At 46.1% G+C, this 23,387-nt stretch overlaps 1 protein-coding gene across 3 annotated transcripts in view; it reads right to left on the reverse strand.

Annotated features, from left to right (window-relative positions):
* Positions 1–23,387, reverse strand: part of LOC139819645 (uncharacterized) — a 64,736-nt gene that overhangs the window by 21,800 nt on the left and 19,549 nt on the right. Inside the window, exon 1 of one of the 3 annotated variants that reach the window (XM_071789161.1) lies at positions 22,765–22,783. The exons of the other annotated variants lie outside the window; for them this stretch is intronic. The gene's annotated coding sequence lies outside the window, so the exon portion shown is untranslated. Of the gene's footprint in view, positions 1–22,764; positions 22,784–23,387 lie in introns of those variants that run through there. 3 annotated transcript variants of the gene reach the window in all.

A 23,387-nucleotide genomic window follows, 5' to 3' on the forward strand; every position in this document is an offset into this window, starting at 1 on the left:
AGAGCCGGCGGCGACTCGCGATTCGTCGAAACGCAAATTGCTTACGCCTCGGCGTTGAGCCGCGCGTTGCGAAGGTGACGCGCGTCGAGAATCTCAGATCAGTAGCGCGAATGAGCCTCTCAACCCTTTCACGATTAACGCGGTCAGTCTGTCTCCGGCTTAAGCACCGCGCCATATACGCGTGTACAAAGATCTTCTCTGAACATGGCCCGGCGAAATAGGATCGTCGACCAAGCGAGAAATGATGAACGCAGAAACGCAATTAACTCTATGTGGATTAGGAAATTATTAATTATCGCGCGTGTCAAAAAATGTTCTGACATAGCTTCCTTTCGCAATAACGCATAAATGTAGTAAGTGCATAGATAACAGTCATTATATTATAACGGATCGTTATAACGGAGAATTAACCCATCAAATAATCATCTTTTCCAATAAACTTCTACTTTTATTGCAGCAACGTTACGATAATACAATAAATTTTACTATATCAGATAGCATTTCCCAAAATGTAACTGTTACATTACTCCTAACGTCAAAGCGATTTTCTACACGGCTCGTTCTCAAAAAATCATCCTCTTTTTACGCCACTGGCCGAGATCGAGTGGTCAGGGTCGTTTTGAGGGAATAAGGCCGAGGTTCGTCGGACAGAGGATCAACCTCTATATGGTCGGGTCGTTTTTCATCGAAAAGAGCAGCGCGAAGCGTTCCTCGCGCTGCTCCGTGATATGGCATCGCCTCCCGCGCGCGCGGCTCTAATCGATCCTCGTAGTCGCGGCAAATCGTGGCGATCTTCCAGGCTCTAGCGGCGTGATTTTATCTCACTTTGATTGATTTTATCCCGACGAAATTAACGGGGTTTTCCCCCGTTGAAACGAACGGCCGGCCGGTCGGCCTGCCGGCAGTTTCGCAAGGCATGCACTACGTTAGCCTGTGCGATGCCTGGGCCGACTGGTTCGCGCTGTGTATTGCTGCAGCAGGCGCAAGCGGCGGCGCAGTCTCTCTCCTATCTGTGTCAGGTCTCGTGTTGCAACTTCAGAAGGTCGACCGGTATACAACGCGGAGAGCACGGCCAATTGATACCGGCCACAACTTTGTCCAGCGGGCTTGTAGGACATAGGCGTGCGAGAGCGCGTACGCGCCTGCATGTGTGTCGGTGTGCGCGCGGCGCCGTAAAAACTTTTGATGATGTAACTGAGAAATTCCGACGAGCCCGGCGGCGTTCGCGCTCACGTGGAAATCGCGAGAGGCAGTGTGAGGATGAGATCCAATCGCGACGAAATGTCGCGTCGCGCTTTTTTTTCAAGATGAATGGTCATCTTCTGCATGCGTGTGCGTGCGTGAAGGGGGAGGGGGAGGGGAAAGAAACGTTTGCGGAGGATATTCTACGATAAGAAAATATACTTTATACTGCACATTGACGGTTTTACAGTTACGTTAGAGCGCTATTGGATGTTGGAACGAGCAAAGCGCTTGGATAGCCCGAAACATCGCGAATTTTATTCACATCGCTTTTATTTATGTCAATATGATTTCGTTTATATATTAACAACGCATTAAACTTAAAATTGCTAATTATATAATTATAATTTACAAATTAGTGAATTTACTCATCTACATATATAAACAACTTTTTAATTTTTACGTACATTTCACTTGACATACATTAGTGAACTCATTTTTCATAATATGAATACCGAATATTTGGTCTCAATCTTTATTTCCACACTTTGCTTTAAGTATCAGCTATGTTTTTTTCGGGCAAAACGAATTGATGGGACGGTGCATTCAGAGAGGTCCATCGGTATATTAGAAGGCGGGCACAGAATCTATTTAATAATCGGTGGAATTTATTGGCTGGGCGTCTTGCTCCGCTTCTCTCTTTCTCACACTTTCCTCTCCCCTTCCCGCCCACTAGCTGCACCGTTGATTTCCAGCTACGCACTCGTAGAAGGTTATTTTAAGAATCTTTCATTAAGAATTTAATATAGCATGATTTTCGCGGACCCGGTCGCGGAAGTATCTATAGATATCTATCGATTATAATGAGTCCTCTTTCTTTATAATCCGAACCGAGTCGGATGAGAGGGGAGATAAAGATCCAGATAGGAAAGTACAAATAAAACTCGATATATAAACCTGAAGATAAAATAGAAATGTAAGTGGAAAATAAAACTTCTATCGCAATTTGATCTCAGTGGGAAAACCCCGACAGATTCTAGTGATCTAAGGCCCCGCCTTTGCGGATTTCAAGAATCGCCTCGCGATCAACCGTGCCGCGCGCTTGTCCCGGAGGTCTCGATCCCACCGCAGTCGATCTCGGCTCGGCCTGGTACACCGTCAAGGTGTTTGCCATTAAAGATAATCGTGGCGGGTTACCTTCTGGGAAGGAGTCGATCGGCGACGAACGGATTGAGCTCCGCAGCGGTATTCTAGTAATTGATACCGTCGATACGATCGTTACGAGTCACAATATCTGCGAATTGTTGCGTTTAATTTACGACAAGGACACGGAGGCGACAGGGCGATATAGGAAGTTGTGTGGAATTCACGGTACACGCGGAACTCTGTCGTCCGACAAACGGTACTGGAATAATACTTGAATGTGTTACGTTATCGTATACATCTCTTTGATGCATTATAAATCAGACTGATCTCTAAAATAGTTTACGAATGTACAGTTAATTAAAATAAGGATACATAGAACAAAAATAGAAATTTTGTTCAAAATATAGTTCAAAAGAGTGATGATTCATAAGTAAGATGATAGAATGTGAACGTCGAAATCTGAACGCATATCGGTATCATACTGATTTCATTTGCCGCGCCCAAGGACTCCGATGATGTCGCAGGTATTAATAAACAAAGATCCTCGGTCTTCCCGCTTCTCCCGCAGACCACGCGCTCTCTTTTTCTCTTTCTCGCTTCTTCTCTCCATCTCACCTACGCACGGGGGCCGCCCCACTTCCGGCGGATGTACCCTGATAAATGGGAATCTCGCCGCGCGCGCAACCGACCGGCCGTATATACACCTACGACGACTGCGGCGAATGAGAAACGATCCCGGCGTCTTCCAGGCATGAAGCACGAGGACAAAAGACAGAAGCGAGCGGAAGGAGCGGAGTATTAAAACGGAGCCGAGAGTAGTCGCGCCGTTTAAGACTCCCCTGGATGCGTCGAGCGTTAACGATTCTGCTGCTTCTCCGGCTTACGGCTACCTCATTGCGATCTCGAAGATGATCTCGGAGAGATGAGAATTCTGTTGCAACGTTTGTCACCGAGGTCACATCTCGTTAACACAACAACCGCGAACCGCGCCTCGATTCACGCGCACGCATTCACTCGCGGGAACGCGTGACGGTCGGGATAAGAAAAGAAGAACGGAGAATCTCCTCTTCCACTTAAAGCCCTCGGTGACTCCGGAACGATAAGTTCTCTCTCTTCCAAGGAGGGAAGAGACATGTTGAACCATGCAGAACAACATATGAAAGGGAATTGCCGCGGAGCAAGGGGAGGGAAAGAAGGGCAGCGGGGCATAAGAGAAGAGAGCCACGCTCTTCGCGAGCGCCATTCTCGGCGGGCAGCTACGGTTGGAACATTTGTTTAGTTGGCTGCAATTAAGCCACTTGGCGGCAATTGTTTGTCGCTCCGCACAGAATTCCGCTCCCACCGTGCAGCCGCCTCGGCTCCACGAGGAGATGCGATGTGGTACACGGTTACGCGCGCGTGTACAACGAGAGGAGACGACGAGGCCACCGCGGGCGGGAGCTGCGTTGTGTTGTACCAACTCGCCACCAACACAGCAATTCCAGATGATAAAAGCGAGCGAGTTGCCGGGGTTAGGGGTCAACCGGGACCAGTAGCCGGTGTCCGACCAATCAACGTCAACCGGCACCGCGCCGCGCCGCGCCGCGGCCGGACACCGCCGCGCCGCGAGATCGTTCGAGACGATTGTCTTTTGTCTTTCTGACAAGTGAAGATGCTGAATTACCCGTCGAAGCCGCGACTAATGAGAGATTCTCGAGTCAAAAAACCCAGCTTCTTTCGAGATTGTCACTTTGGAACAACGAGAACGAGTCTATCAGGCTCCGAGATTGTTTTTCTCGGTGACATTTCTGAAGTAATCCAATTTCCACAAGAATTTATAAATGCGACCATTCTTAACGTTATTCAATTAGGAAATATACATACGTATCAATAATTTTAAAATGAATTTAATTAAAAATATTAATTTTCATTAAATATTGATTACTAAGGTACTATTACATAAAATTTCAATGTAATGCGTATAGAATCGAGTAATAATTTTGTTTTCAATGAAAACACTGTTAATAATGATATAAAAAGACCGAAAGAAAACAAATCATTAGTCGATCGATTCCAATTTGCGCCGAGTTGTCATAATATTACAATCATTAGAAAAATTATTGAACAGATGATTTATCTGATTTATCCTTTTTTTTTAATGTAGGATTTCTGAGCTTGCAATAAGAAAATGTAATTCGTCACGAAACGTCTTTCGTAAGATAGATTCAGAAATATGAAATAACTCGTGATAAATCAAAAAATACTTAAAGCAATTAAACAACGCAATGGGAATAAAGAAAAGGTCAAGCTCGTCGAGGACCCGGAACACGGGACGGTCGCACCGACCGCGACGTAAAAGGAGGACCGAATTGGGCCCGTTAGGATGATTGCTCGCGCGGAGAACGCTCGCTCGAGTGGTCGATTTAGTTGCCTCTTCTGGGTAGCTCTTTGGATAATGGGGAAATGATTGTGGCCTACCGGTGATCTCTCTGCTATGTGTTTTAACCGGGGCAAAACACCTACCGGCCGTCGCGATTCGACCGCCTGTCGCCGATCCTTCTTCCCTCCCTCCTTTCAGTCTCTCTCTCTCTCTTCTCCCCTCGGCCAATTCGGTATACCGGGCGACTCTCAATTTCGACTCATTTGCCTACCAAATCTGGCGTCGCATAAATATACGTAGGCTCCTACGGTGAACGGGTCTCAAGGCCGCCGGCAATTACCGACGCTACGCCCTCGTTCAGTGCGCTTTTATTTTCCCTCCCCGGTGTACTTTTACCGTTTAATTCGCCCCACTGTCTTGTCTAAATTTTCTTAAATTTTTATTTCAAATCAATCGTCTTCTGCTCAAGTAATCGATCATAGAAAACCTGTTAGCAGGATAATGACTGGAATATTAAACGAGCTATAGTTTTCACGCTCGATACTCCGATGATCTTGGTTAACGCACGCAATGGGGATCTCCGTCGTCACAGTCTTCGTCGCCGTCGTCGTCGTCATTGGATTTTTCCCCTCGGTGGAAGCCAGTGATGCACACGTGTATGCGTGCGTATACAGTCCGACGACACACACGCCTCGGGAGTAATAGATGTGTTACACGGCCGAGGATTCAGAGAAACACGGACACGTATGGGGCGACACGTATGGGAGGGACGGGCGGACGGACAGACGAATGGGAGACTGTTACACCCAATTGTCCCTCGTTGCGCAGGGGTCAAGTAAGGTAGCCAACCGGCCACGCCGGATACCGTGGTCGCCTGTGACTCCGACGACGCTACTCCCAATCGTGCTGCATTTTAATTGTAACTTTCCGAATTCTCAAGTTACCGTGTGACAGAAGTTTTTGTGACGCCTAATCTTGATCGTGTTTATCGGTGAAGTAATTTTTATTCGCTAATACGCGGCGATTGTATCTGAAATGACTCCAGAGGTAGACTGGAAAAAATAAATAACATTTTTGATACTATTTATACAATTAAAAGAAATATATATATATACGAATAAAGTACGATAAATTAAATTACGAAATCATTTTCGGTATTTCTTTTTCTTCAAATAGATGATTTAAATTAAAAGAGGATTGCAATTTTTATATTTTTCTCCAAGCAGGAGTTATTTCTAAACGAGATCACAGAGAATAAATAATTCGTTCGCTTCTCATCGATTCACGTCCGCACTTTCACGTCGTCTTTGGACGGCGAAGCGCAACGAAGACTTGGCAAAGTGCACGTCTTTCCTGTCGACGCCACTGGATTCGTCCGCCGTCGCCGCCATCGTCATCGTCTTTTTATTTCTTCTTTTTTCGGGGGCGCACACGTGTGAGGTTATCCCGCTGACGGTGACCCCGTCGTCCTCCTACCGACGTCTCCTCCTCCTCCTTCTCCTCCTCCGCATTTGCTTTCCAGATCAGAAGAGCTCCTCCAACGATCGGCTCTCCGCCGGTCTCTCCCTGACGCAACCTGGACTTCGCCACTTTGGAAACGTACGCCGGTGAATGACGTCATGCGAACCTCTCTTCTTCTCTCTTCTTTTCCTTTCTCAGTCGACTTATATATCGGCGAATGTTTCTCGTCGAACTTACACTCTCGTGTAACCGCGCGATATCACGCGTATCCTTGGAGGACGAAAAATTAAACGAGGAATCTGTCCTTTCCTCGACACGTATCTCGATGCGATCTTTCGACAAACGCGAACACGACTCATCTCGACGAATTTCGCAACTTCTCTGAGACGCCGCGCCGTGCGCCGCAAGGACAATCATCTTGTTTTACGATGATGATGAATCTCGAGGTGTTGAGGTTTGACGTTTCTTGCGAACGCGTCAACTGTAACAATTCAATTTTGTTGTCCGGAATAAAACTAGGAGATTGTCTCTCGATCGCTCGCGTGATCCACTTTGGATCAATAATCGCGGATTAGCGATGACGTTTCGCGATAATGATTAATAGATTGACGAGACGAACGCGAGCTTGTTTTGTAAAATTTATCGGAGTTTTACGATAGAGTGCTGTTAGAGGTTCAACGAGGGCGTCTTTTCATCGTGTAAACTTTCATCCATGTGGCATGTTTCCGATATCCGAGAGATCTTCGCGGAACTTCATGCCCACGCAAGGCCAACGGTTGCAGTATTAAAAATGTGCAACTTACGACGCCTCTAATTGCTTTATCGCGGAAACGTGGAAATATAGCTATGGATTATTTGCAGAACAAGAAACGCGGATTTCATTGTCAAGAATTAATTACAAGTCCGCGATCGGTCTTTCGTCAAGGACGATCATCCGTCTCTCCGCACTGAAAAGAAGACACTCGTACGGAATGCGAATGCGTTAAACGTCGCGAAATTCATAACGGATCGAGCATGTGTCCCGTTGACACGGCATTCGATATCACCTGACGGTAGAACTGAAGCTGAAGAGGAACGCGTTGGTCGCGTACACGCGTGGTCCAAGCATCCCCCTCGTCGCGGAACGGGGAGAAAACAGGCGATAGGGTGAATAGGCGCGAGAAATAGGTGGGAAAAGAAGAGGATAGAGCGGCGCCCAGTTTCGAGCACGCGCCCTGCTCTATTTGGTTCTCCCGCATAGCATGCCGCTCCGATTCGTTCTCTCCAGTCGCGTTTTGCCCCGCGAGCAGAGAGCGTGCACTCTTCTTCTTGCACTCTGCTTGTCGTTGTCGTCGTTTTCGTCGTCGTCGTCGTCGTCGTCGTCGTAGTCGTCGTCATCGTTGTTTTCCTTCTTTTCATTAACATGCATGGTAAAAAACCGTACGCAGGAAAAACCGTACTCGCGCCGTCACTTTGCTCTTCCACGTTTGTGATATCACTAATTCGAGAGAATTACGAATCGAATTCTTCCGAGATTCCCATATTTGCCGAATCTCGCTAACATTGCGTATCGATTGCACCAATTTTTGCTAATATAATTTTTATCTTTCGAAACGCGGAGAGAAACTCGAATGAAAGATTTACGTTTCATGCTACGCTAAATGATTATAGTACGAAGATTGTAAAGATATTATCCTCTTTACAGGATTTAAACAATTATTTCTTTAATTTACAGAAATTACCAATTCAAAATCGATCGAACAATGTAACTCTCTTCTTTGTATCGAAAATTAGAAAGAAATATTTGAAACGCATTCGATATTTTTCTTGACAAACGAGTTTTAGTTATACTTTTACCTCGATTTGTACGAAGGTAATCCGCATGAATGGTTATCGCCACACATCGTGTAAGAAAACCGCGTTATTAAACCTACATATTTTTGCAGAGTTTCGCAAAGTTAATTCGCACGTGCAGCTTTGATCGAATACCTCCTTTCTCGCGTTCGATGCGTTTCCCTCTTCAACCCTTTCTCGTGTATTTTTCTCTCTTTTGTGAGTCAGAATGCGCGCGCACACACACATATATACCTATATATGTGCACACACATACATCTCATCTTCGTCTCCTTGCCACGATAACCGCCAGCGTTTTTGAACGGCTTCATTCCCATCACCGGAAGATAAACTCCTATAAAATCTCCCTGCTACGCCGGTTTAAGGCGCCTCACCCACCCACTGTCACGCTTCTCGCAGACTGCTGATATTATCCTCCGCTCTATCCGAATCCGTTCTCAGACGTGGGGGGAGGGGTGGTGGTGGTGGTGCATGCAGAACAGAGTTTTGCCTCTTTCCGTTTTGCTCAATTTTCACCGATGTTGTGGAACAAAAAAAATGCGGAGAGAAAACAAAAACGTGGGACGTAAAACGCGTGGATTTTGACTTGAAAGAATGACGACGGAAGTTAGATGGGTGACGCTGCGGAAAAGCGGGACGAACGGACCGATGTCGACGAAAGGGAGAAGAGAGAACGCATGGCGGAGCAAAAACGATCCCAGACGCTGACGCTTTCTGAACCAGTAAAAGTTTAAGCCTCCGTCGTAACTCGCAACCTGTTATGCTTCCGCGACACCGATCATTTCTCGCGAACTGCCCCGTGATCTCGCCGTTTATGCGACAGTTATCTCTCGGCGCGGCGGCGAAAAGAGCCTCTTCACATGGAGGCGTTGTAACGAGCGCTGACATAGCGCCCCGCCGCGTTTCCTATTTAGCGCGTTCGCCGCTTTGGAATGATTCGTTCGCTTCGCCGATTCGTCAACTCGTGGAATCGACGACGAGATTCGAGATGCCGCACGTCGCGAAGTATGAAAGCAAAATGCGATATTTCAAAACTAATGCATTTTTATGTTTTTTTTTAGCAACTATCAGTTTTTAAACGATATCGGTGCAGTAGGTAAATTAGTTTTAAAGTATAACAATATGCCCCCCCCCCCCAGACTCGCATCGGACAGAGACGGAAATTAAGCTTTTAATGAGTAATATTACTTAGGTGACCTTTCGAAAACGTATCCCACTTTTAAACAGACGATATCGAGGCTGAATAGCTTTATGAGATGCGGATCGTGCTAAATTTTCTTGTATCTACCTATATAGCAGTAGTATACTTTTAGATTCCGGCATCTGATTTCTAACGAGTAGGTATCTGGCATCACGATGTACTTGCAGGAAGTTTGCCCGGTATATATATCGGTAAGATCGAAAGTTCGACGCGGGTCGGCTCGTTGAGAGCAATTGGACGCCCGCATGGCCAAACGCATTAGCCGCTTGATTGGTATTCCAAAGATCCTCGGTGTGGGAGAGTCGAGGTAGTTTCGTCCTTCCTTCTCTCTTGCTTCTCCTCCCCCTTCCGTCGTTCTATCTCTCACGCGCACTCTCTCTCTCTTTCTCTCTCTGGAAGTATAGGATCTTCATCACGGTGCCTGTTACGAATAAGCTCTTAATTCCTTGTAGGGTTCTTGACTCCCACTTCTACCGTCTCTCTGATTCTGCTCTGCCCTACTCCCCCTCTCTTCCCCTCTCTGTTCTCCCCTCGCAGGACTCTTCTTCGCCAGTATCTTCTCCCTTTCTCAATCCGAGAGTTGTCGGTTCTCTCCCACTGCCGTCCAACCACTACTGCTTCTTCCAATGTACTACACCCTCCTCCCCCCTTTCCCTCCGGCCTCGCCTCGCGTCCGCGACCCACCCGCTCAACAACCGCCACCCCACCCTTGACGCCACTTTCTTGGCTTCTCTCACTCTCCTCGTGCTCTTCTCTCCTTCTGTTTTGCTCTTGTACAAAAGCCAACGTGGGCTGTATGCTCGTACAGATGTGCCCAGCGTTGGACTCGAACGTACGGAAAGCCGGAGCAAGGGAGAACTTCGTGCGGTATGATGTCTCGCTTCTCGCGCGCACTTCCTTAATTAAACGGTCCTCGTATATCCGTGAACCATGCTCGACGAACTGTCCTGTTGTATAATACAAGCAGATAATATCATGAAACAAGAACTGGTAGATCTTCGAATCTGCAAAATGGAATTTTATTTCCGAGAAACTTGTTCTTTCTTTTTATAAATTAGCAAGAACAGAGAAAAAATCTTTAGTCACATAAATTTTATCAGTGTTATTTTTATCTAAAATTTTTCTTGTAAGTCTGAATCATTAAATTATCTAACGAAAAGCTAAAAAAGAAGCTCTATTTATATTAAACGACTCGCAAAATAAGATTTCTACAATCTTTTTTCAGTTTTCCGATTCATCAGTATTAATTGATTCATTTATTTACCGCGGGCCCAGTGAAGCCAAATTCGATTTTCGCTCCATTGCTCGCGCTCGCGCGTGTCTCATTACGGTCGCTCGGTCGGATACCGTGTCCTCCCTTACAGAGCGAATAAGTAAAGCGAAGCGGAGAAGCGTGTATCGACCTCGAGCCGTAGGTGTGGGTTCGGTCCGAGAGTGGCCGGTCTGCTCACGCTTGGTAGCCTGGCGACTACGAGCCGCCTCTCTCGGGTTCCGTGCTCTCTTGGACGAGCCCTCAAAAAAATCCCCAATGCCAGGGGAAATGGGGGCAAGAGTGGCCCTGGAAGGAGGAGGAAGTGTAGCCGAACTAGAAGGGGACGGCGGGGGACTGAAAGGGGGAGAGTTATATACACGGGGTCTCTCCCACCGTCGTCGCCTCTCTTCTTCGTCTTCTTCTTCTACGTCTTCGTTTTCTTCTTTTTGTCTCTCTCTCTCTATCTTTTTCTCTCTTTCTCTTTCTGTTCTGCTCTTCCACAGCAGCGCTCTTTATCTCTTTTCAACCAGCCTCCGGTCGTATTCCATTTAGCAGGGGCGCCGTTGGAACCGACGAACCATCATAGAATACCTTACAGCGAACCAAGAGCGTAGCCGCCAGTGCTGTGGGAGAAATAAAAAGGATCCTCCTTTCCTCGCAGCATGCCAAAATAAAACGGCACTCTAGCTGCTTGCTTCTCTCTCTTTCTCTCCTTTCCTCCGATGGTTATACTCATTCTGGCCGTCCTGTTTGGTCTGTGACCGGAGAAAGAAAGAGAGCAAGTGAATGAGTGAGAGAATGTGAGAGAGGGAGAGAGATAAATAGAGAAAAAGAAAAAGAGAATAGAGGAAAGGGATTGAGAGGAGAACGATCAGGTGGGGGAATAGGGGGGGGGGGAGGGGCAGAGAAAAGAGACGGGTTCTTTATTGGTCTCTGGGAAACCGATCCCCCTCAAGGGCAATTAGCGAAGTACAAAACGGAGGTAGCTCTCTCGGTTTATGGATTGGACGGTGAGAGGCGATTGAGCCCCCTCCTCCCCCTTTCGGCCATATAGATCGCGTTCCGTAGTGTTCGGTCGAGTGAAAAGTGTCATGGATGGCTCAATCTCGCGGATTAATGTCGGTCAATAACAAGCGCCGCGCTAATGCGAGCGCCATTCAATCTAATTAGCGCACAGCGTAGAACGGTAGGCAGGCGGCTCTAGTAGCGCGAGAGCACGACAGGTGATTAGAAGTTATGCCGATGTGAATTACGGAGCGAGAAGCGGGTGTTCGCGAGTGTTTTAGACTCGATATCACGCTCGTAACATCACGCTGAGAAAACGCACAAGGCGATGAGTATGTACCGCTTCGTGTGTGAGAATTGCGGGGTTTTTCTTAACAAGGTCGAAACGATATTAGCAAGAGGACGAGAGACTTGCGCTTGATTCGACTCCCTGTTTCGAGATCCCTTTTCAAGATGTCTTTCACCACCGCCTCTTCCTCGCCTCGCCCTGGCCTGTCATTCGGACAACCAGCTCAAGGACAGTCACCTTCCGTCGAGAAATGTTACTGGAGCGTATGTGTCACGGTTGGAAAATGCGTCTGTCCTTTGCCATACGACTGACAATAATGCCTGATTTGTACCGGCTATCTTTATACACCTCGGAAATTCATGCTACAAGAAAACAAACATTTTGTACACTTTGTCGAGACAAAACTTATTAAAATTTTGAAAATATTAGATAAGTGTTGAAATTTTATCCTAAATGTTATAACTTTCAGATTACAAATACAAAATATTTCTTTTTCTTCCCTTTTTTACAGAATTTTGAATTATATATTATAATCGCGACGATTTTCAGATTAAAACGGAGATTGCTCAAGTAAACTATCGTGAACATTATTTATATTCACATTCGTTTATACTGTTTGTATTTAAAGAATTTGTCATCAATCGTATGTGAGGACAGTTACTGATAAATTCAAAAGTTTTAGTAACTTAAAGGATTTATAACATCAATACATATCTAGAAAAGGCTATTCAACAAATTTCTCGCGTTTTAATTAAAAACCAATTTTGTCGATCATTCGACTCGTATAGCCAGAAATTGGATTTGATACTACAGATCCCGTTTCGGACTTGTATATTGTTCTGAAACAGGTGGAATATTCCTGGAACGGATGTCAACATTTTTCATACAATTGTCTATTTTCCCTATGGAGAAGATTAATCCCATACATATGACACGCTTCATCTATACTTAGATCGTCGACTATCTCGGGAATACCGCTCGGACTACCTTTTCGTCGACGATAATTGAGAGTTCTTATTTCATCATTAGTGGCAGACCTTTCATCGCCTCGTTCCATAAATGTCACGATCATTTGATTTGACTCTTTTTTTCTTTTATAGAAACTACCGCACGCGTCAACACCTATTCTCATCCTCGTGAAATACTATCGAAACGTTGTTGCGCAAAGTCCTTCCGCACAAAGACACAGATTGCACGCGCAAGATCTTTGGCAAGATCACCACCAATTCACGACCCCGACGTTCGCTGGAAAGCGCGCGAGAGGAAAGATTGATGTCGATAGCCCCCTCTGATTAAACCTTCAGCGCCTGTATTCCCCCTTACTCTTTCTCTCTCTCTCTTTCTTTCTCTCGCTCTCAACTCGTATATTCTCCACCTTTTGCCTCATCCTTGCGGCGCACCCTAGCCTCCCCCCTGCTGTCCCACCGTTCCCTCCTTCCCTACCTACCCGAGCCTCTCGTCGAGATAGCCTCCTCGTGTGGCGTGTACGCGTCATCGCCAAGTATAATATTCCCTTGGCAGGCCAGCAGGCCTGGCTCGCTGGATCGTCGGATCTCACATGTGAGTACAGCCCGAGACCTGGAGGGGCCAGGCCCCCGCGTAACCACGTACACAGACCATGCCTACATATATATGCACACATATACACGCGCGCGCTCGGCCTCTAGATAGTGCGTTTCAACGCGACGGAGGTGCACGAAGCAGGCAGGCAGGCAGGCAAGCAGAGGAAGAGACAGGGGACGGCGACGAGGTCGGTTGGGGCGTTATTGAAACACTGGCTGGTTGCTTAGAGCACGTGGGACGTATGCATTTCCAGCGGATCGTCGTCGATAATTGTGGGCGATCGCACGATGCACCGAGCGGCTTTCGAGCGCCTTTCGCTTAACCGTTGCGAAGTCATGCTACCCGGAAGCGATCGCGGAGCTAATAATCTTTGCGTATTAATAGGTAGGCGTGATATCGAGATGAGACAACTGCCTGGATTAGTTCATGAACCTATGGCACGTACGCGTAAAATAGGGAGATGGATATTGCCCGGATTAATTATCGGACCTTTGTCGGGTGGAAATAAAGAGCTGTAGAAAGAGACGACTGGTGCGGGGGAGAGCAAATTGCATTGCTAAGGTCGACATTGGAGGCTAGGAGAATGTACATCCGCCTATGCCTTTGTGCAAACGCCGAACTCAAGAAACGTGTCTTCGTGTAATTACTAAAATTCTCCATTTTATGTTGTTATTCTAAATCTATTCTACTTTTACCCCTCATTATTTTCAAAAGAATCTTTTTTACGAGTACACTTGGAAATAATTGTCGGCCTGCGAATTTTATATATACATATATATGTACGTACAAATTATTTAAAAAATCATTAAAGATCTTGTCAAGGCAAATGTTTTCGACAGCGACGTATTTATTACGTCGCGTATTCCTATCTGAATAGCAAGAACACCTGCGTGGAATTAGCGCGCGGAGCTGAGTTATTAACGAGACTAAATATCCAATAAGAAAGTACGAGACGAAAGTTTCCTCGTTGGAGTTTCCTTGGCGCGTCTCCGCTCTTCGGCTTTAAGTCATTGACGAGATTCGAGCGATCTGTAATGAAAGCGGAACTCCGTAACGAAGTCCTACACATTCCTGGTTTAACGAACTATCTCCGAGCGTGCACGCGGGCGCACGCGCGGGAGAGTATTCAAGGTCGTCGTTACGGGGTGTTCGGTTTCCTGCGTATCCAGAAACTTTTAACGCGGCGTCGCTCGATCATAGAGAGAGAGAGAGAGAGAGAGAGAGAGAGAGAGAGAGGGAGAGAAGGTAGAGAGAGAGAGAGAGCGCTTTCGAATTATTGTGGTAGCTTGCACGACAGAAACGCGTGATGCCGAGACGACATAAATCGACGGTGAACAAAACGCATGAAAGCGATAAAACCGTAGAAATGACAACGCGTACAGCGTCCACCTACGCGTTGCAATACGCTCCCAGCCGGATACTATTCCTACCTACGAGTAATATGAATTGAAATTATCAGCAGCAACGCAGCCACCCTCGCGCGGCGAAATAAATCTTGTAGATTGTCCTGTTTAGAATTGGCAAGAAAAGGATATGTAAACATTTCTAGTTAATCATTTTAAATAGTAGAAAATGTGTAACAGATATCAATTTGAATGGTCGTAAAATAGACATCTCAGTGAAAAGGAATTCAAGGTAGCTTTATTGGCAATAAATACATATCCTGAAATTTGTTCGCGCGATTTGCGGTACAGCGTGTATTTTCGACTGTTGCGAAAATATGGAAATCGCGAGAAACGAATGAACCCATTGACAAATTCGAGACGTGAGTTATCGAGAAACGAGAGCTCCGCAATGATGTCGATAGTGCGTGTTCTGTCCCTCTCTCGTTGCTCCTATTAATTCTCCGCGTGTAAAAATGGAACCCGTGGCTTGGTCTGGACCCCCTCAGCGAAGAAACCCACCGATGCGTGACCCGCATCCGGTACCCGAGGTGTGCCGGAAAGAAATCGCGGTGGCGGCGGCGGCGGCGGCGGCGGCGGCGGACGAACGCGTCGCCGTTTATATTTAAACCGCCACGGACTCGTCGGAGTCGCCGTGTCGACTGATGCACCACGTAAGACGCGCACACGCTCTCGCACGGAACGGCCAGATAACCCACGTGACCTTTTCCTCCCCTTGCATCTCGTCGCCGCTATTACGCTGATGCGTCGGCGTGCAGCACGCGGTTGTCCCCGCTTGCGCCGCACCGCGCTTCGGTCGGCGAGAGTATCACGCGGACAAAAGGTAGGGGTGAAAGAGACGATTGACACAGGCCGGCAAGGAGGGACGCAGAGGGTGATGTGGTGATCCGCGCCGGGTCAGACAGAGAAAAAGAGATACGACGGGCAGGGGTGGCGCGGCGCCGGGCCGCGCCGCGCTAGCGATGGCTTTCGAGTGCACGCGTACGGATAAGGCTTGAACACAGGTCAGATAATTCATTCAAAAGGCGTTGATATTGCGCCTTCGAAAAAAGCTTAATGTTAAGATTCGAGGTATGAAGAACAAGTTATGTAAAAGAGAATAAAGAAAGTTTGAAGAATCCTCGGCCTCGGATAAATTAATAGGCGCATGTTAAGAAAACGCGTTGATATTTAAGCGGTGGCTGCCACCGATTAAATAGCCACATAAAGTAGTCCTCGAAAAAAGTACTGCATTAATCCAGTTTATGTTATCGATTCGCCTAGGCGTATCTCTTTTATCGTTATCTTATTGGAATAGCGACTAATGACGAACCGGTTTCGAATTAGAAGCTCGCTTCCCGAAGAAGCTGTATATAATGACTGGACATAAGACCAATCGCTTCCTAGAAACTGAAGGAATTAGTAGAAAATTAGAATAGCTTTCGAATCGGAAGAATTAGCGTCATTTTTTCAAAATCTTCTCGATATTATATTTTAAGTATCGCAGAACGAAGAATGTGCGAATCGTCTTTAAAATTCACAATCGTCCTGAAAAAAAACTATAGTAAACGTGCACAAGAGTAATTACCTTTCTATAGATCAGGGGAGAGAATTGACAGAGTAAGTTGAATCGAATGTTTGAGTTAACCAACTAGTTTGTAAGTTAGAGCTTTAAGTCTGTGAGTCTGCAAGTTTAAATCACGTTACTGCGTTAAAATTGCCCGCGAGTTTCGCAAAAATTTGCATTTCCAACAAATCGAGATACTGCAAACAAGCGTCGAATGGATACGCGATATCGTCGCCATCGCTAGTCGCGATTCGTACAATAAATCTACATAGTGTGCGAAGGGGCGAGGGAGGAGCGAGGGAATGACGCACGCGGGGTGAAGACCGAGCGAGGGGGAATCGACGTACGTGGAAGCCGAAACTCAATGAACCGCTATCGATTAGCTGCTCATTTCGCGTCGCGTTCGTGCGATGGACTCGTTAAACGATTCGGCCTTTCCTCCCCAACCCTTCCCGCCGGCCGCCTCCTCCTCCTCTTTCTCCTCCTCCTTCTCCTCCTCCTACATCAACACCAACACCAACACATCGCTGACACCCGTACCTCACTCCATGCTACTCTTTTTTTTTTCATTGCGCGCCACCACGCCGTCCTGCGGGGGTAGTAAAGCGAATCAGCGGGGTAGTAGGTCACTCGGGATTTTCGAAACGAAAGACGAGGATGCGTGCTCGTTCGAGTGTTTCACGGGGTGGAAGAAGGAGGCGAAGGAGGTGAAAGCAGATCGAACGGGAGATTTTATAGTCGTCGCTTCTTCTCGCCAATAACCGACCGATCTTGACAACGCACTCAGGAGAATATCAATGAGACTTTCGCTGGATTAAGTTGGATTTTATCAAATGCTGAATCCGAAAAGATCTCAGTTCACATCTAAGAAAAAAATGTTTGTTAGCTTATTAGATCAGTATATGTTAAAGTTTAGAGAGAAATATTTTTTTTTAGTATGCATTAATAAATATAATTTTCGAAAAAGCTGACAATATCTTTTAGATATTTTTAATTGAAACAATTAAGAGCTTTCGGCGCTTCGCTCTTCGGATTTCGTGCGAAGCAAAACTTCGACAAAGTATAACGATAGAATATAGAGGCGATGTTAATATTTCTTCAAGTAAAAGCACTTCTGAAAGTGCAGAAAGGAAAATATTTATTTGCGTGCATTCCGAAGTTGGAGCAGGTGGACGATAGCTCAAGCAAAATGCTCCTTCACTCTGCCATGCGACGTATGTAGCAAAAGGAAGACCTTGATCCGGGTCTTCCGTTTACAATAATACTTCTCAGTGGGGACAAGTTCGAGATCACATCGCGGGCGCACGCCCACGAGCGACGGAGACCGTCCGGCGGAACAGGAAATTTACGTAAATCGCGACTCGATTTAACGAGCGATCGTGTTCGATTTGGCGCGCGTCCAATCGTCGCCGGCGGCGCTTGGGGGAAGGCGACGCGGAGGAGCCAGCACAGCGAAGTTGCTCGTGGAAAAGGTAGCAGAAGGAACATGGAGAACGAGGAGGAGGAGGAGGAGGAGGAGAAACAGCGGGTGCGTGTCGAAAGGTGCGTTGTACTCAAACAAAGTAAGATATAATTAGACCGCGCGCACACTGTGCTCCCGCAGGAAAGCCCACGTGTGAAAGTCGCGCCTGGTACACCTCGGTCATCGCTAAAAAGATCTCCCGCGCCGATTTGTGTGCGCGCGAGCGCGAGAAAGAGACAGAGACCGGCAAAATAATTGACTTTTTAGGGGAGGCGTTCTCTCTGCGTCGCGTCGTGTCGCGTCGCGTCGCGTCTCTCCTGAAAACATCCCCGAAATAGAACATCGCGGTCTCCCGACAAAGCGAGTTGTCCTTTCCGAGTGATTTTCTCGTCGCTGATTTTTGTTCCTCAAAGAGAACAGCATGCCAGATTTGTGTAATGTTCTTTGTACATGTTGCGAAGGACATCATGGCAATGCTTGTCCGCTGACTGACATTTATTTACTGTAAATCTTTGCCGTAGAATTCAGTAACTTCGTTAGAAATATATATTTAAATCGCATTTTTCTCATTTATGAAAATAATTCAGACTCGAAGAAATTACCTTAACCTACCTTCGTTTTATCAAATCGATATTCCCTAAAATACGGATATCAATTTTACGCGTTCAGAATGTGTTTATGCGTTTTGCGATTAATGATGTATAGGTTTCAATTTTATCAGCGGTAGATTTCGCCAATAATTGATAGAAACAAATTAGACGCGGTTCTTTTTTACGTGCGAAAATAAATATGCCAATATCTTGTTACGTGAACGTTCGAACAGCTGTGTTGTATGCTGGCACCGATATGGTCTTTCCTTGAAATGGCTTGAACGCAAAAAGCTGGTATAACTGGCGAACGCGGAAAAAGATTCCGAGCGGAGACCATCGCAGACGCGCGGCGGCGCCTCGGCTGTATTCTGCAACCCCCGTAAATAATGGAGGCGATTAAGCGTAATATAGGGTACACACACAGGCTATGCGCCGTAATATGGTACCGAAAGGGTACGATGCTTCTGGTATCGCGTCCCCAACCCCTGTCATGAAAATAGCCCTTAGCGCCGAGAAGCGACGCGTGTGCCAACCTTTTGCGGGCATACAGCAAGAATATCGCAATATCGCAAGAAGTCATAGTGGCCTTAGAGAGCTGTGCGTAAAATTGCACCCAACGAATACTTCCTTCGAGCGATGGTGCGCTCGCTGATGGATCGCTCTCTGGCTTTGTTATTTTCCGACGGTCTCTCGTACATACAGAATTGTATACGCTAAATTTGATTTCAGTTTTGTTAAATTACTTTTATTCGTTTGTAGCAAATATCTAATTTTCGGAAGTGTAAAAATTAATAACGAGAATGTATACGTTCACCGACAAAATCGTATTATTTACTATTGGAGAGAGGTACTTTCTTACGGAATCCGAATGGAATTCGTCTTGTTACAGACAATTCACAATACAAGTTGCCGCGCTCGTAGTAGCGATCTCGTAGCGGAATTAGGTCTAAATCAGAGTTAAATGCATCGAGCACACTCGAGCATGTAGATAGGAAGCGCCTCGGTTTTTGTTTGCGCTTCGAGGAGACCGGCATCCGACCTCATTTCCACAGCGTACAGACCGCTCTCAGTCGGCTTCCGTTCTCGGATCATCGGTTTTGCCAAGAGATTCGCCTTTGTTGCCGGTCGAATGAGAGCCGCTGTCGTGTCGGGACTCATTGTCCGAGGTCTTGGCAACTTTAGGAGAGTGGGCGTTGCTGGCGATGGAGCGTCTGTCGGTAGTTCGTAGATTTCGTACGGTCATCGTCCGTGTACATGTGCGCACGTACGTACGCACGCACGTATAAGAGACATGCACAGCACCCGTGCAAATGCGCATTCGCACGTTGCGTCGTGTGCCGACGCGCGAACCCGTCACGGAGATACCTTAACGCGCATCTCGCACTTGAAACCTCCTCCTCTCCCCCCTCCCCCGTCCCTCGATTATACATGCGTGAATTCCCTGTGTGGAGTAATGTGCAATACGCGTTTGATTGTCTGTCAGAGCCGAGGTGTACGTGCTCGTGACGGTGCTCGTGTGTATCGTACACGTGCGCGTCGGCGTGTGTGAGACGCACACGAATGTACACATGCACGCGTACAAGGCTAACCTTATGTTTTATGCCACATGACGTACGGTTTGGCTTCGGGCCTCGTGCTACGTATCGATCTCCTCGCGTAGAATACCGTCGAGACCGAGTCGCTGTGTGAAGCTGGTCGAAACAAAAATTTCTACGGGTCACTTCGGAAATCGACAGCGAGAGGCACTTACGATATTACGACCGAGTGGGACGCGCTGAAACGCGCGTCTCAAACGCGTGATCTACGATTGACGCCGCGAAATATTTCGCAAGCTCGTAATTTCGTCGAACGACGAGAAATTTGAGTGTGCGATGAGTAGTGTATCATCATCCTAATCGAACGCAGGCGGCCTTACGTAAGAGGGCTCGCGTGGAAGGACTGGACGCGGTCAGCAAGCCTGATTTTTGCGGTCAGGTAATTTCACGTGGCGCGGTGGTGTTCCCCCCGCGTATGAAAAGCTGCGGTGAGGGGATTACGTAGCGTACTAAATTGCGAATGCGTTTTAACTGTATCCCTGCCGACAGCTTTTAACGCGTTAATTTTTTCGCGCATTGTATCCTAACTAATAGAGATTATATTCTATTTAATCGTGACCGGCGATGCAAGATGATATCCAATGATTCCCTGATGATTGAAGCCTCTCTCCGATATTTCGTGAAAAAACGTGCGTTATGAAATGTCTCGCACCTGTCACTCTTCTCTAATATTAAATTATCCGCAGATAAAAATATCGGTGTTTAAAAAAAATACTTTCACCTTTCTCACGAGTCCCCCCGCTCGTAAATCACGCTCGACTTGTGTATCTCATTCTCCGGCTTCACGTATACCTGGTTCGAAAACCGCTCAACTAGACGGATCCGCGCGTGATGCTAAATTGGTATATGCTTGAAAATCCCAATCGTCTAACACACAGTCGCGACATAAACGCTGAATGATGACACCCCACTATGTTAGTCGTACCTACACTTCTAACACACGTACAAATATAATGGTTTTATCGTGCGGAGCAATAATGGCTAACCAATGTACTCGAAAAATTTGTTTATGATATTTCGTAAAATTTCTTATGGACAATCTTGAAATAATCGTAATCAATTCTTGTGTTTGATTAATCGATTATTTAATATTTAATTAGTCAATTTATTAAAGAAATCGTATAAAAATGCCATATTTTGTGGTTTTATTTGAACTAATTTAAGTTTTAATTTAATTACTTAAGTCAAACTTATATTTAATAAGTTAATACTTTTAACAAAATATCAGAACAAAAATCGTCCTATAATAGTTCGATATATTTCAAAGCGGAATAGCTATGATTTAGATAAAATTAATTGATTTAAAGTATGGTTAGAACTATTGGAATCGACTAATAGTTAATAGCACGTTATCGCAGACCTTAAAGTCCCGTGATAGACATAACGACTAGCAGAACGCAAGGCGGAAGTCTAGCGGAAATCGAGATGACTAGCGGATGTTCCAAATTGTGGATGAAGTAGTGCTATTTCCTTCATAAATCACTGGCAGGTATAGTCGAGCAAAACACGCACAATCAGGAATTAACGATCACGCGAGTCATTGGGCCCTTCGGATATTAGCTCGGTTTCCTCTGCATCGTATATCATTTCGTCGCAATTATAATTAAACAAATATTCTTAAATTGATTAAATTATTTATTTCTCTACACTTTAACTTAACTGAAGAGAATTTGCAAATTAATCATGCTGAATCTAATCGGATTATGGATTATGTTTCTAGTGCAGAAACGTTAGATATCTTCTGGTCCTCTTCGTATACTTGTCGCTTCACACTTACTTCATTTGGACAACGACAAAATTTAGAATCGTAGGTTTCAATTAGCCGCGACCGGTGAGCGGTCAGTGTCTCCCGCTCTCGCAACGGCGCATCTCAAATACAGCAGCATGCATCAACGTCCAATGTCTACCCGGCCGTAGGGTTGCTGCATTCGCCAGCCCGCCCGGCGGCGGCGTGCGCATAGTACATAATCGAAATGCAAAGCAGTACGGGTGCGTCTCTAGATCGATGATATTAGGCGTGATAAGTTATCTCCGGTTCGCCCCGTAATAACGGCACCGCGGGAACGTGATTGATGCACTCGCGCTAGTAAGACACTGAGATCGTAGTTCGCACGGCAGCGTAATTAATCGCCGCTACCAGATTAAAACCCGCGGCTACGGGGGATGTCGATGATTTTGCTGAAACGCGGGGTGGGCGCGGAAAGGAGGGCGTAGCCGTGGAACAGTTAGGACCTTCGGGCACCATTTGATTGTGACTCTATGTATAATCGCGATACAATCTGCGATCGTTTGTCGTTACAGATGACTTTAGATTCGAATCGAAGTCGCTGGAAAAAAGGGCAATGGTTTTTACAGTTACTCCGAATAATCGACTCCAAATTTTATCGAATGATTACGAGCGAATGATTACCGCGATGGATAATAATGCGGGGAGCGAGGTTGCGGAGGGAGAGGCAGCGAATTATTATGCTACTTCCTCCTGGATAATTGAGTACCTGTTCGGTACTCCGCGCGAGACTTACGTGGATAGGTAGTAAAATTCAGCATAAAAATCCCCTTTCAAATCACGCCCTATGACCGTGCGCGCCGATATTACGGGGCATTACCATAACTACCGCTGCATTATGGCAATTTTCAATTTTGCCGCGCTCTCGATCGACCCTCCTAAATGACTTCACTGCTACTATACTATACGACGAAAGAAAAATTTGACGGACGCAAACACGATTCTGCGAAGAGGAAGAGATCGTCGGAAAATTCGCGTCCCGCGGTCGGGAAGAAAAATGATTAAACGTTAACGCATTATACGTTGAGATACGTCCGATTAAATCGTTTTTCTCGACTGTAGATAAACCAATGTTTTAAATTACTCGTTACCTTCGTTTAGGACCATAACGTGGAAACCGCGTATCTTTGCTTCTCGGAATTCGGACTTACCTGAAAAAGAAAAGAATACGCACGGGTTAAATTGCGAAAATTGATCAACGGCGGTGTACAATTCTTTTCGACGTGCAATTTTACGCGACCCTTTCAAGCAAGGCGCAACAAGAAGTTTATGCGGAGATCGACGTTTTTATGATCGATTAGATCGATTAGGTGAAGTGAAAGAGTAGAACGACTGTGCGGCGATTGGACACGGTGGTTTTATCGTGAGATCGAGCTCGCACGGTTGCATCCAAGTGTCTCTAGTAACGGTGCGGAGATCGACAGGATTCCTTCGCGAAAGTAACGGAAGAGAAGGGCGGTCTCGGAAAAGTCTCTCACTCGTTGGGTGTTCCCCTGGGGATGAAATTGTACAGTGTCTAGATACATCTTCCCTTCGTATCTCTCTTTTTCACCCGAATTTATGCGGAATTTCAAATTCGCATAAAAACATTTTTTGAAATTTACAACGACAAATTTGTTACGAAAAAAATACAACAACAGAATCGATATAAAATGTTTTAAATTCTTCTCTTTAATTTAAAAACACAATCCACGCGGAATATACGTGTATTTTG

Source organism: Temnothorax longispinosus, chromosome 9 (assembly GCF_030848805.1).
Source record: "Temnothorax longispinosus isolate EJ_2023e chromosome 9, Tlon_JGU_v1, whole genome shotgun sequence".
Lineage (NCBI taxonomy): Eukaryota > Metazoa > Arthropoda > Insecta > Hymenoptera > Formicidae > Temnothorax > Temnothorax longispinosus.